This window comes from Tupaia chinensis, unplaced genomic scaffold (assembly GCF_000334495.1).
Source record: "Tupaia chinensis unplaced genomic scaffold, TupChi_1.0 Scaffold000156_1, whole genome shotgun sequence".
In the NCBI taxonomy this organism is placed as follows: Eukaryota; Metazoa; Chordata; class Mammalia; order Scandentia; family Tupaiidae; genus Tupaia; species Tupaia belangeri.
Window position 1 is genome coordinate 45,459 of NW_006159627.1, and position 13,343 is coordinate 58,801.

A 13,343-nucleotide genomic window follows, 5' to 3' on the forward strand; every position below is an offset into this window, starting at 1 on the left:
CTCTTAATTTGGTATATCTTGTTATTACCTCAGGGGATTTATCTGTGGAAAATTATGTAAAAGTGACCATTTCCTTCAATGTAACAATTATTTTGTAAAATGAAATTGCTGGATCTTTGTTTTGTAACCAAAAATGCAAAGCAGTGTGTCCTGCACCCATTTCAAGAGTATCCAAACAGTGAAAGAACTCACTGCTTCTCCAAGCCTGTGACACTCCTGGTATTTGAGGATGATTTGGGGACAGCCATAGCCTGCATAGCTTTGTGCTACTTTGTTCTCAAAGCTGTAGTTTTGGGAGTCTTTGTGAAGCACCAAGACACTCCCATTGTCAAGGCCAACAACCAGACTCTCAGCTTTATTCTGCTTATCTCCCTCCTGCTGTGCTTCCTCTGCTCCTTGCTCTTTATTGGCCATCCTAACAGTGTCCCCTATGTCCTCCAACAAGTTGCATTTTGGCCTTTTGTTCACTGTGGCTATTTCCACTGTTCTAACCAAAACAATTACTGTGATTCTGGTATTCAAGGCCATGGAGCCCGGAAGAACCATGAGGTGCTTGCTGCTCTCAGGGGCTTCCAGTTCTTATCATTCCCATTTCTTCCCTGATTCAAATGAATATCTGTGAAATCTGGCTGGGAACCTCTCCCCCTTTCATTGACATAGACTCACACACTGAGCCCAGAAACCTCATCACCATGTGCAACAAGGGCCCATTCACTGCCTTCTACTGTGTCCTGGGCTACCTGGGCTTCTTGGCTGTGAGAAGCTTCACTGTGGCGTTCCTGTCCAGGAACCTACCTTACATTCAGAATGCTGATGTTCTGCAGTGTCTGGGTCACATCTGTCCCCATTTATCACAACACCAAGGGAAACTTCATGGTGACTGTGGAGGTCTTCTCCACCTTGGTCTCCACTGCAGGACTTCTAGGCTGCATCTTTGCCCCCAAGTATTATGCTATTCTGATAAGGCCTGATAAGAATTCCTGGGAAACATAAAACAGAAGAAGTTCCAAGTATAAGGTTTATATCATAAGACTGTATCACAATTTTAGGGTTTTGAACCAAAAATGTACTGATTGTATATTCTTATATATTAAAGTAACTGAAAATGACTGCCTTCTTAAATTCATTTTTAAAACAATCATTGCGAGAGCAGTAGCGAAGCCTGCTGCAGGGAGAAGATGGAGGTCGCAGTGAGAACTTTGCAGGAGCAGCTAGAAAAGGCCAAAGAGAGTCTAAAGAACGTTGATGAGAATATTCGCAAGCTCACTGGGTGGGATCCAAATGATGTGAGGCCCATCCAAGCCAGATTGCTGGCCCTTTCTGGTCCTGGTGGAGGTAGAGGACGTGGTAGTTTATTGCTGAGGCATGGATTCTCAGATAGCAGAGGAGGACCCTCAGCCAAACAGAGAGATCTTGAACAGGCAGTCAGTAGGCTGGATGAAGAGCATTGGACGAGAAGAGAATCATACCAAGAAAGCGACCCAGAGGATGATGATGTTAAAAAGCCAGCTTTGCAGTCTTCAGTTGTAGCTACCTCCAAGGAGTGTACACGTAGAGACCTTATCCAGGATCAAAATATGGATAAAAAGGGAAAGCAAATCGACAAATATTTGGCTTGTTGATGGGCACGCTTCAGAAATTTAAACAAGAGTCCACTGTTGCAACTGAAAGGCAAAAGAGGTGCCAAGAAATTGAACAGAAACTTGAAGTTCAGGCAGAAGAAGAGCGAAAACAGGTTGAGAATGAGAGGAGAGAACTGTTTGAGGAGAGGCGTGCTAAACAGACAGAACTGTGACTTTGGGAACAAAAGGTTGAGCTTGCACAGCTGCAAGAAGAATGAAATGAGCATAATGCCAAGATAATTAAATATATAAGAACTAAGACAAAGCCCCATTTGTTTTATATTCCTGGAAGAATATAACTAATAGAAGAGTCACAGAGAAAAATGAATGCTTTATTTGAAAGTAGACGCATCGAATTTGCAGAACAAATAAATAAAATGGAGGCTAGGCCTAGAAGACAATCAATGAAGGAAAAAGAGCATCAGGTGGTGCGTAATGAAGAACAGAAGGCAGAACAAGAAGAGGGTAAGGTGACTCAGCGAGAGGAAGAGTTGGAGGAGACAGGTAATCAGCACAATGATGTAAAAGTGGAGGAAGCAGGAGAGGAAGAGAAAATGGAAGTAGGTATAATTCATAGTGATGCAGAGAAAGAACAGGAGGAAGAGGAACAGAAACAGGAAATGGAAGTTAAGATGGAGGAAGAAACTGAGGTAAGGGAAAATGAGAAGCAGCAGGATAGTCAGCCTGAAGAACTTATGGATGTGCTAGAGATGGTTGAAAATGTCAAAAATGTAATTGCTGAGCAAGAGGTAATGGAAACTAATCAAGTTGAAAGTATAGAACCTTCAGAAAATGAAACTAGTAAAGAATTGGAGCCAGAGATGGAATTTGAAGTTGAGTTAGATAAAGAATGTAAGTCTCTTTCTCCTGCGAAAGAAAATGTTAGTGCTGTAGAAGTGGAAAAGGAGTCTGAGGAAAAAGAAGAGAAAGAAACTGAGCCCCAACTTGAGCCTGTGGCTCAGCCTCAACCTACCCCCAACCCTCATCCCAGCCCCCATCCCAATCCCAGCCCCAGTCCCAGTCCCAGCCTCAACCCCAGCCCCAGCCTCAATCTCAGCCTCAGCCTCAACCTCAACCTCACCCTCAGCCCCTATCTCAGTCACAGCTAGTACTCCAGACGCAGCCTCTCTCTCAGCCTGAGACTGTGCCATCAGCTGTTTCACAACCACCACCTCAGGTTATTCAGGATCAAGGGCATTTACTACCTGAGAGGAAGGAATTTCCTGCAGAATCTGTAAAACTCACTGAGGTGCCAGTAGAGCCAGTCTTGATGGTACATACAGAGAGCAAAACCAAAACTAAAACTAGGAGCCGTAGTAGAGGTCGAGCTAGAAATAAAACAAGCAAGAGTAGGAGTCGAAGCAGTAGCAGTAGCAGTTCAACCAGTAGCAGCAGCGGAAGTAGTTCCAGCAGTGGCAGTAGTAGCAGTCGAAGTAGTTCGAGCAGCAGTTCCAGTACAAGTGGCAGTAGCAGCAGAGATAGTAGCAGTAGCACTTCTAGTAGTAGTGAGAGCAGAAGTCAGAGTAAGGGCCGGGGACACAATAGAGATAGAAATCACAGAAGGAGCATGGATCAGAAGAGAAGAGATACTTCAGGACTAGAAAGAAGTCACAAATCTTCAAAAGGTGGTAGTAGTAGAGATACAAAAGGATCAAAGGATAAGAATTCCTGGTCTGACAGAAAGAAATCTATATCAGAAAGTAGTCGATCAGGCAAGAGATCTTCAAGAAGTGAAAGAGACCAAAAATCAGACAGGAAAGACAAAAGGCGTTAATGGAAGAAGCCAGGCTTTCTTAGCCTATTCTTTGCAGCAGATTTCTTGATGAGTAAAAGGATTATTTTTCCTTGTAAGGAGGATGCTGCCTTAATTGCATGTTGTAAAAAATCTTTTTCAAAAATATGGACTGTTTGTTTACCAGATATTCTTGTACTTTTTGCATAATTTTGTAAGAGTTATTTATCAAAATTATGTGAGGTTCAAAATATGTAAAAATAATAATAATAAAAAAGATTAACATCCCTTGTCATCTTTTTAAAATATCCTATACTCCAGTAAGAATCTGTATATTTTAATAGGTAAATCTTTAAGTCTGGTCCCTTTTAATTCTGTATCATATATTGCTTTTGTAGAAATAAATGTGCATTTTTTTTTCATTATTTTTGGGATGTCCTTGTTGACACTTGTATAATAAATATTCACTTAATATCATTTTCAGCAGTTATCACTAGATACTGAACATGATTAGAATGTTTTTTGAAATTTTCCTCACTTTTGTTTGCCTTAGACAATTATTTTGAGTTGTCAAGAATTGGATCTTGCACCTTTGAGGGGAATGTTCTCTTTTTAAATCACTTACTATTTCCCAGTCTTCCTTGTTTTGGTTTAGATACCTTAAAACCGTGATTCAGTTGACATTTTTTCCCTAGTCATGGGAGCATCATTCTTTTACCTTTATGGTTACTTGTGTGATCCTGCATATACATCTGTTAAAATAACTGCTTCTTTCTAGGGGAGGGAGGTAGAAAAGTATCTTCTAAACTTGGTTTTTGAGTTTGTGGTCTTGTCTTAACTTTTGTGTTGGCTCTAACTGAAACATGCCAGTATGTGTTTTTAAGAATTTTTGTTTAAGGAAATATTGTATGAAAGTTTACAAAACGAAGGAAGTTCATCTAGACTTGAATATGTAAGCAAGATAACACACAAGTGTACCAAGTGATGATTAACTTTGTTGTTTTATAAATTTGTATGAACTTGGAGTGTCTGTTGCCCATTACTATACATGTGCAAATAAATGTGGCTTAGACTTGTGTGACTGCTTAAGACCAGTACTTGTATTAACTTCCTCATGCTTTATAAAGGAGAGCACTTAAACTGCAAATAGCCTTTCTTTTTTGTAAATTATGTATTAAATTTTACTTATTTATTTTTAATTTGACAGAGAAGAAGAGGGGAAGTGAGAAAGTAAGCCACCAGGTCCAGGACTCGAACCATGGTCAGCCATGTGGGAGTGTCCAGCACCTTAACCACCATGCCATCTGCTGGTCCCCAAATAGGCTTTTTTTCTTTTCTTTTTTCTTTTTTTTTTTTTAAGAGGTTTTTGCTATAGAGTGTGTGCACTCACCAGAAAGAGAGAGACAGAGTGAGAAATCACCCTCCAGGGGGGATGGCCACGCCACAGTCCCTTCTCCATTCTTCTCTTGGGTTCTTGGGCACACACGCGTGCCCGGCATGAGTTTAAGCCACCGGTTCCGGCACTAGAACCACGGTCAACCACATGGGAGTCCAGCGACATAGCCATTACGCTAACTGCTGGTCCTGCCTTTTTTGATTACATAATTTTAGCATCATAGCTTTGGGCTTGACTTTTAACATTCATTGTTGCCTTCTCTTGACAAGTAAAGGGTAGCAGTAAAATGCGAACAAGCATTTTTAGTTTTTTTTCCTGTAAAAAACCTGTGTCCTGACTTTTCTGACAACCCAGTAGTTGGCTGTGAGATGTGTGCACTCAAGAAAAGAAGTGAGAAATCCCCCTCCTTTCCCCTCCCGGGAGGCGATGGTTCTCCACTAGGGATTTGAAGCAGGCACACACATGTGACTAGAGTGTTTTCCAGGCTACCAGGTCCAAGTCTTAAACCATGCAGTGTGAGTCTTGTGGGATCTAGCCACCTTAACCACTGTGTCACCAGCTGGCTCCACAGTGCTTTGCATTTAACGAAAATGATACTCCATCGGAAATAACAGAAGACACATGCTTCAGGAGAGGGTAAATATATTTTCAATCTATTCATCTAGTGAAGGATTAATATTCAGGGTATATAAGAAAATCAATAAACTGAAAAGAAAAAAAAGAAAAACAAATTAAAAACAAAACCCTGGTTACAGAATTAAATCAAGCCAAAAATAAACATTTCTAAAGAAGACATACAATAGCCAACTGAGTGAAAAAAAAGTTCAATATCACTAATTACTAACAAAATATAAATCAAATTACAATGAGCTTTCACTTTACCCTAGTTAGAATGACCATTTTCTGAGATTAAAAAGTAAAAAATGTGAAATGATAAAACAAGATACACGGCAAGGTTAACTTACCTGGGAAGGTTTAGAGTCCTGGTTACAGAATTAAATCAAGCCAAAAATAAACATTTCTAAAGAAGACATACAATAGCCAACTGAGTGAAAAAAAAGTTCAATATCACTAATTACTAACAAAATATAAATCAAATTACAATGAGCTTTCACTTTACCCTAGTTAGAATGACCATTTTCTGAGATTAAAAAGTAAAAAATGTGAAATGATAAAACAAGATACACGGCAAGGTTAACTTACCTGGGAAGGTTTAGAGTTCAAATTTTGAAAGCCCCCTGAGTGCACTCATCATACTTATACCCACAATCTGGGGCTGGCTGTGGCTGAGGGTGTCTCAATAATGTGTTGAGACACTGGCATCAGTGCCTGGTATATCAAAAGCACACTTCCAATCACATATATACAGTACATGGCTTTCTCTCTCTCTCTCTTTGTCCCTTTTGTCTCCTGAAAAGAATAAACTTTGAAATATTTTTTTAATGGGGGGAGTGCATAGGACACATGTGCTTGCTAAAGAAACAGAAACAGAGAAGGAAAGTAAGACCCCAGAGGGGCAAGCCATGTCACAATCCCTTCTCCATTCTCCTCCTCTCAGGGTTTTGGACACACACACACACACACACACACACACACACACACAAGCCCAGTGTAATTTATAAGCCATCAGCTCCAGACTGTGGTTGGTCATGAGTGAGTCCAGCACCTTGACCACCTGCTGGTCACTTTGAAACAATTTTTGAAAATAAACAGTGCTGGGCTTATAAATAGCATGGTAAAGGTGCTGGATTCCACATGGTCAACTGCAACTTAGGTACCTGACTGGATGGCTTAAAGAGTGAAGCCAGGTGTGTGTGCATTCCTACCCAAAATCACAAAGAGAATGAAGGAGAAGGGATTGAGGCTTGGTCATATCCCCTGCAGGGTAACACTGAATGGCCAAGGCAATACTAAATAGAGAAAGAAAGAAACAAACAAAGAAAAGCTGGAGGAGTTACACTATGAGCCTTTAAGCACACTAGAAAGCTATATGAACAAAAATAGCATGAGAATGGCAAAAACTAAATAGCATAAATAGACACATAGCTCAATTTAACAAAAGAGAAAAAAAGCAATCGATCAGATCACTTTTTACACTCAACTGATTTCTTTTTTAAAGATTTTTAAAATTTAACTTTATTTATTATTATTATTTTTAATTTGACCAGAGGGAGACAGAGAGAGGGAGGGAAAGTAAGAAAGCAAGCTACCAGGTCTGGGACTCAAACCACAGCCAACCATATGGGAGTACAGTTCTCTACACCTTGCCACCCGGGGACCCCTTATTTTCAACAAAGATGCAAAGAATATACACTGGGGAAGAACATCACTTAACATCAATAAGTGGTGCTGGAGATAATGGATATCCATGTGAGAAAGAACAGATTACAATCTTAAATGTAAGGCACAAAACAAAACTACAAAATAAAAAAATAAAGAAAATGCTTCATATATTGGTCTGAGCATAGATTTGTTGAACAAGACCTGAAAATCAGGAGGCAACAAAAGCAGAAAGAGGGACAAGCAGTTAGCATTAATGGCTATGTCGCTGGACTCTCACGTGGTCGACCAAGGTTCACGTCCCAGAGCCGGTGGCTTAAAACTCACACCGGGTGCTTGTGCGTGCGTGCCCGAGATCTCGAGAGGAGAACGAAGGAGAAGGAATTGTGGCGTGGCCATCTCCCCTGGGGGGTGATTTCTCGCTTTCTGTCTCTCTGTCTCTCTCTGTCTGTCTGGCGAATGCATGTGCCCTATAGCAAAAACCTCTCCAAAAAAAAAAAAAGGCAGAAAGAGACAAGTAATATAGTAAACTAAAATAATTCTGCACAGCATATAATCAACAGGGTGAAGAGACTTCCTGCAGGAGAGGGTAAAGGTATTTTCAATCTATTCATTTAATGAAGGATTAATATTTAGCTTATATGAGAAACTCAATAAACCCAATAGCAATAAGAAAAAATAGCTTTGATTACAAAATTAAATCAAGACATGAATAAAGATTTCTGAAGAAGACATGCAAAAGTCAAGTATGTAAGAAAATGCTTGATATCAGTAATTACCAACACAACATAAATTAAAGCTAAAAAGTAATACATGTGTGGCCGTATGATGATGACCTGATAAAACTTGACACACTGCAGGTTTAACTCACAAGAGAAGGTTTAGAATTCACCTCTGGAGACCTCCCTGAGTGTGTTGGGCATACTTTTACCCATAAGCTCAGTCAGGCTGAGGCTGGAAGGTAGATAATGTGTGAGACACTGTTGGAAGCAGCTGTTTCTCTGCGTATAGATCTCTTTCTTTCTCTTTGTTTCTTTTCTAATGAAAAGAGTAAAGTTTGCAAACAAGTTTTTTTGGGGGGAGAGATTGCCATATGCACACCAAAGTGATAGGAATGGAGAGAAGAAAAATGAGAAATAACCCCCAAAGAATTGCTACCCATTGCCACAATCCTTACTCTTCTTTCTATTTTGTCTCAGGATGTTCGGTGTACACACACACACACACACACACCCCACACGCCTAGTGTAATTTTCAAGCCACCAGTCCATGTTTCAAACCATGGCAAGCCATGTGGGAGATCAGTACCTTAACCATGATTCTATTTGCTGACCTCTTTGAAATAAATTTTTTTAAATAAAAAATGCTGGGCCAGCATGTGGTGTGTTGAAGGTGCTGGATCCCACAAGATCAACTGTATAGTTCAAGTTCCTGACTGGATGGCATGTATTTATGTCTACCCCAAATCCTACAGAAATTAGGGGAGAAGGAATTGTGGGTTTTTTCTCTCTCTCTTCTTTCTCTCTTTGTCTCTCTCTTCAGTGGCAAGTGCATGTGCCCTGTAGCAAAAACAAAAACCTGACTAATTTTATTCTGAGTCAATAGTTTGGAGTAATACCTGTTATCAAAGACTGTCCAGGAAGTTCCCTGAGGGTCCCTTGAGCATTTAATAATTCTTCTTCCTGAAACTGAAATGGCTGTGGAAGGGTGGATCTATGCTACTCCCAAATATCAGCAAAGGTCTCAGAGGCTTGGGAGGCCAGGGAGGCTTGGGTAGAATGCCTAGGCTAGACATGATCCTGCAAGTGTTTCTCCATCATTGAGTGAGTTTCAGAAGTTCCTAAGTCTCCTTCAGAAGATAGAGTGTCCTTTGACAGAAAAAGAAGCCTTACCAAGAAAGGCATGTCTGGGCTGACCTGGTCTCTTGGTTTTGGACATGGCTGCTAAGATATTATTTCTTTCTTTTTTTCTTTCTTTCTTTCTTTCTTTCTTTCTTTCTTTCTTTCTTTCTTTCTTTCTTTCTTTCTTTCTTTCTCTCTCAAAATTTCTTTCTTTCTTTCTTTCTTTCTTTCTTTCTTTCTTTCTTTCTTTCTTTCTTTCTTTCTTTCTTTCTTTCTTCTTTCTCCCTTTCTTTTTTCTTTCTTTCTTTCTTTTACTTTTTCTTTTTCTTTACCTCCTATCTACCATTTGGTTATTAATTATCGTAAGCCTTATGGTGATATAATTTCAAATCTGGTATGATGGTATAGCAAAAGCACACTTCCAATCACACATATACAGTAATTTTACAGGTTTTTTTTTAAGAGTGTTCTGCTATATGGCGTGTGCTCTCACCAAAATGACAGAGACAGAGAGACAGAAAGCAAGAAATCACCCCTCAGGGGGATGGCCATGCTGCAATCCCTTCTCCATCCTCCTCTGAGAATCTAGGGCACACAAGCACATACACCAAGCATGAGTTTAAGCCATGAGGTCAGGGACTCGAACCATGGTTGACTACATGGGAGTCCAGTGATATAGCTTTATGCCAATTGCTTGTCCCAGTAATTCAACAGTTTTGTGTGACTTTAAACAGTTGTCTAAAGATAATCATTAAACAGAATGTATTCCTACTTAGGTAATAAATAATTCAGGGGTGGGGGGTGGCATGGTAGTTAAGATGCTGGACTCCCACATGGTTGACCATGGTTCAAGTCAAAGACCAAGCAACTTGCTTTCTCACACTTCCTCTCTCTCTCTTTGTGTCTCTCTAGTCAAATTAAAATAATAATAATAGTAAATAACATGAAAGAAATAATACTTTTAAAAAAGGAACTCAATGGTATAATTTAACCGTTATCAAATCTTTTTTTTTTTAGAGGTTTTTGCTACAGGGCGCATGCGCTCGCCAGACAGAGAGAGAGAGACAGAGAGACAGAAAGTGAGAAATCACCCCCCAGGGGGGATGGCCACGCCAAAATCTCGTCTCCTTCATTCTCCTCTCAGGATCTTGGGCACCCACGCACATGTGCCCGGTGTGAGTTTAAGCCACCGGGTCCGGGATGCGAACCGCAGTCAACTATGTGGGAGTCCAGCGACATAACCATTTCACCAATTACTGGTCCCAAACCATTATCAAATCTTATCACACTGACTTTCAAAAGAATCTGATCTTACAAATCTTTTATGAAATATGTAAAATATTACATATTCTTTATTTCATAGAAACAAACCCCACTAAAATGTATTTCAATGAGTAAAAGGCAATGTTTCAGATACAGGGAATTGTAATTAGATGGATTTTATAAAGACCAAAAATATAAAGTAGAGATCACTACTTTATATTCAGCTCTTACCTTTAATGGGTCAGTGAAAACAAAGTAAAACACAGATGAGTTTACTTGGTTTTGAGAAGTGAAGGGATTTCCCCAGTATTCATATATTCATATAACCAGGTACATGAAGCCTAAGTAAAAAAACAATCTACAGGGACCAGCCATTGGTGTAATGGCTATATCGCTGGACTCCCCTGTAGTCAACCAGGATTCAGTCAACCAGGATTCGAATCCAGGACCTGGTGGCTTAAACTCATGCCAGGTGTGTGTGCATCCATGCCCAGCATTCTAAGATGAGAATGGAGGAGAAGGGATTATGGTGTGGCTATCTTACCTGGAGGGTGATTTCTCACTTTCTGCCTCTCTGTATCTCTCTGTCTTGCTGGCAAGTGCACATGTCCTATAGCAAAAACCTCTCCAAAAAAATAAAAGGATAATAAAAACCAATCTACAGTAAGTTTTGACATGATATTCACCATCTTTGTAGAAAGATTAGCATTGCTAATGAATTACCAATTATATCTTCAGAAAGGACAAATAGTGATAGCATTTACTGGACTGAAATTACTATCAAAATTTTAAAAACCCAACAATATTTATCTAACCACATGTCAGTCTTATTTAAAACAGGACTGTCAAAGAAAAATGTCCTGTCAGACACTCAAGATATGACTTCTGGTGCAGGAGACCAATTAAATTATGGCACACATGAAAAATGTGACACAATGGACATGGAAGGTGGCATGGTGGTTGAGGCACTGGACTCCCACATGACTGACCATGGTTTGAGTCCCAGACTAGGTGTCTTGTTTTCTCACTTTTCCTTTCTTTCCCTCTGGTCAAATTAAAAAATAACAGCACATTGAATTAAATAAGTATTTTTTTTTGTAGATGTTTTGTTTTAGGGCGCATGCGCTTGCCATACAGACACAGAGAGACAGAAAGGCAGAAATCACCCCCCAGGGGGGATGGCCACACCAGAATCCCTTCTCCTCCATTCTCCTCTCAGGATCTTGGGCATGCACGCACACGCACCCGGCGTGAGTTTTAAGCCACCGGGTCCGGGATGCGAACCATGGTTGACTACATGGGAGTCCAGCGACGTACCCATTACACTAACTGCTGGTCCCAAATAAAGAATTCTTTTTAAAAAGGTGAAACATTTCTGTTTTGACATAAATAAGGCAATGGCCAACTATTACTGATTAGTAACTTTTTTGAGATGTGTTATAAACTCTGCTCTGACTTTTTTTTTCTTTTTTAGCTACACTATAAATTCTGCTCTTTCTGACTTCATTTTATTTTTTTTTTAGAAATTTTTGCCTTAGGATGCTTATGGAAGATATTTATCTCTTTCTGTCTCTCTGGCAAGTGCACACATCCTATAGCAAAATCTCTCTTAAAGAGAAGAAAAATAGTTGCCTATATAATTCAGGACAAACCGAAGAAAACTCTCTCAAGTATTTAATTTTTCTCTTCTCAATTCCTCATTTGGTGTCTGAAACTCAGGTTTTTTTCAGTTTCCCAGTAAGAAATCTTATTGTTGACTTCTAGATTATATAGACTAATTTACAGGGATATAGATAAGTGTAGACGAGGAGTCAGGGTTCCTGGCATCAATATGAGGCAGGAGAGAAATGCAGAGCAATGCATCTGGTTTGGACCTTGAACTGAAGAATCCAGGTCTTGAGTAACTCTGAATGTAATTTACAATTTTAAAAGTATACCAAATCTTTGGATGGGATTTCTTGGAGGCCAGTGGAGTGAGACAAAAAAACTAAAGAGAGAAAAATTCTTAAATTTAATTTGGTAAATTAAAATTCCATGAGAAAAATTAAAAATAAAAATGAAAGACCAATAATCACCACTAGTTAGATAAATTCACATAGGAAAAAAATAGCATTAGCAAGGCAATCTCAATATAAACTTACATAAATTATATTTAAGTTCTTCAAGGAAGTAAAGGAAATAGCATAGAAAAATAATGATATATGGTGAAATAAAGAAAACAAAACAAGTCAGGCCAGGAGGTGTCACAAAGGTTAAGGCACTTCAAACCACATAGCCAAGTCTGGGGTTGGAGTCCCAGACCCAGTGTCTTCAAAATCATGCTGGGTACATGTGTATGCATGCCCAAAATCTCAAGAGGTGAATGGAGGATAAGGGAATACAGTGCAGTCATTACTCCCAATGGTTGATTTCTCACTTTTGCTCTCTCTCACTATCTCTCTTTCTCCATTGAGTACATGCAAAAAAAAAGGTCACTTTAAATTACAAAGAAATAAATATAATACACAAAAAATGAGAATTCATGAAAATAAAAGACATGCTAACTAAATTTAAATGTTCACATTATATGCACACACACACACAATATTTTAGAAGCAGGGCTAAACAAAGTGATCAGAGAATAGGATAATTTGAAAATAGTACTAAGAAAAAAACAACAAAACAGAAGAGAGAGAGAGAGACAGAAAAACACAAAAGAAACTTTAAAAATGGATGTTATTGGGGCCAGCATATGGTGTGGTGGTTAAGGGGCTGAGCTCTCACATGGCTGAATACATTTCAAATACTGGACATCGTAGCTTAAAACTCATGCTGGGTGCATGTGTTTGTATGTGCATGTGCATAAAATCCCAGGATGAGAATAAAGGAGGGTTTGTGGCACAGCCATTCTCCTGGGAGGTAATTTCTCACTTTCCCTCTCACTGTCTCTCTTTGGCAAGCGCATGTGCGCTTTAGCATAAACCAAAAAAAAAAAAAAAAAAACGATGTTATTTTGAATGGTCACAACCAGTATTTTTTCCAAAAGGAAAAAAATAGAGTGAATGAAAGAAGCTCCTCTAAATATGGAAAAGTAGTAGAGGGATAAATTTTTTTTCAAACTAGAACTAGGTGTTTGTTTTCTTCTCACTTTTAGATGTCCAGTGAGTCCTAAGTAAATTAAAAAAAAAAAAAATCTGTTCTTGCTTTCTGTCTCTCTGTCTGTCTCTGTG

General features: G+C 39.2%; 1 pseudogene; it reads left to right on the forward strand.

The window, feature by feature from the left end:
* The first annotated feature begins 1,152 nt into the window (after positions 1-1,152).
* LOC102471935 (pinin-like) lies at positions 1,153-3,431 on the forward strand (annotated as a pseudogene).
* The last annotated feature ends 9,912 nt before the right edge of the window (positions 3,432-13,343 follow it).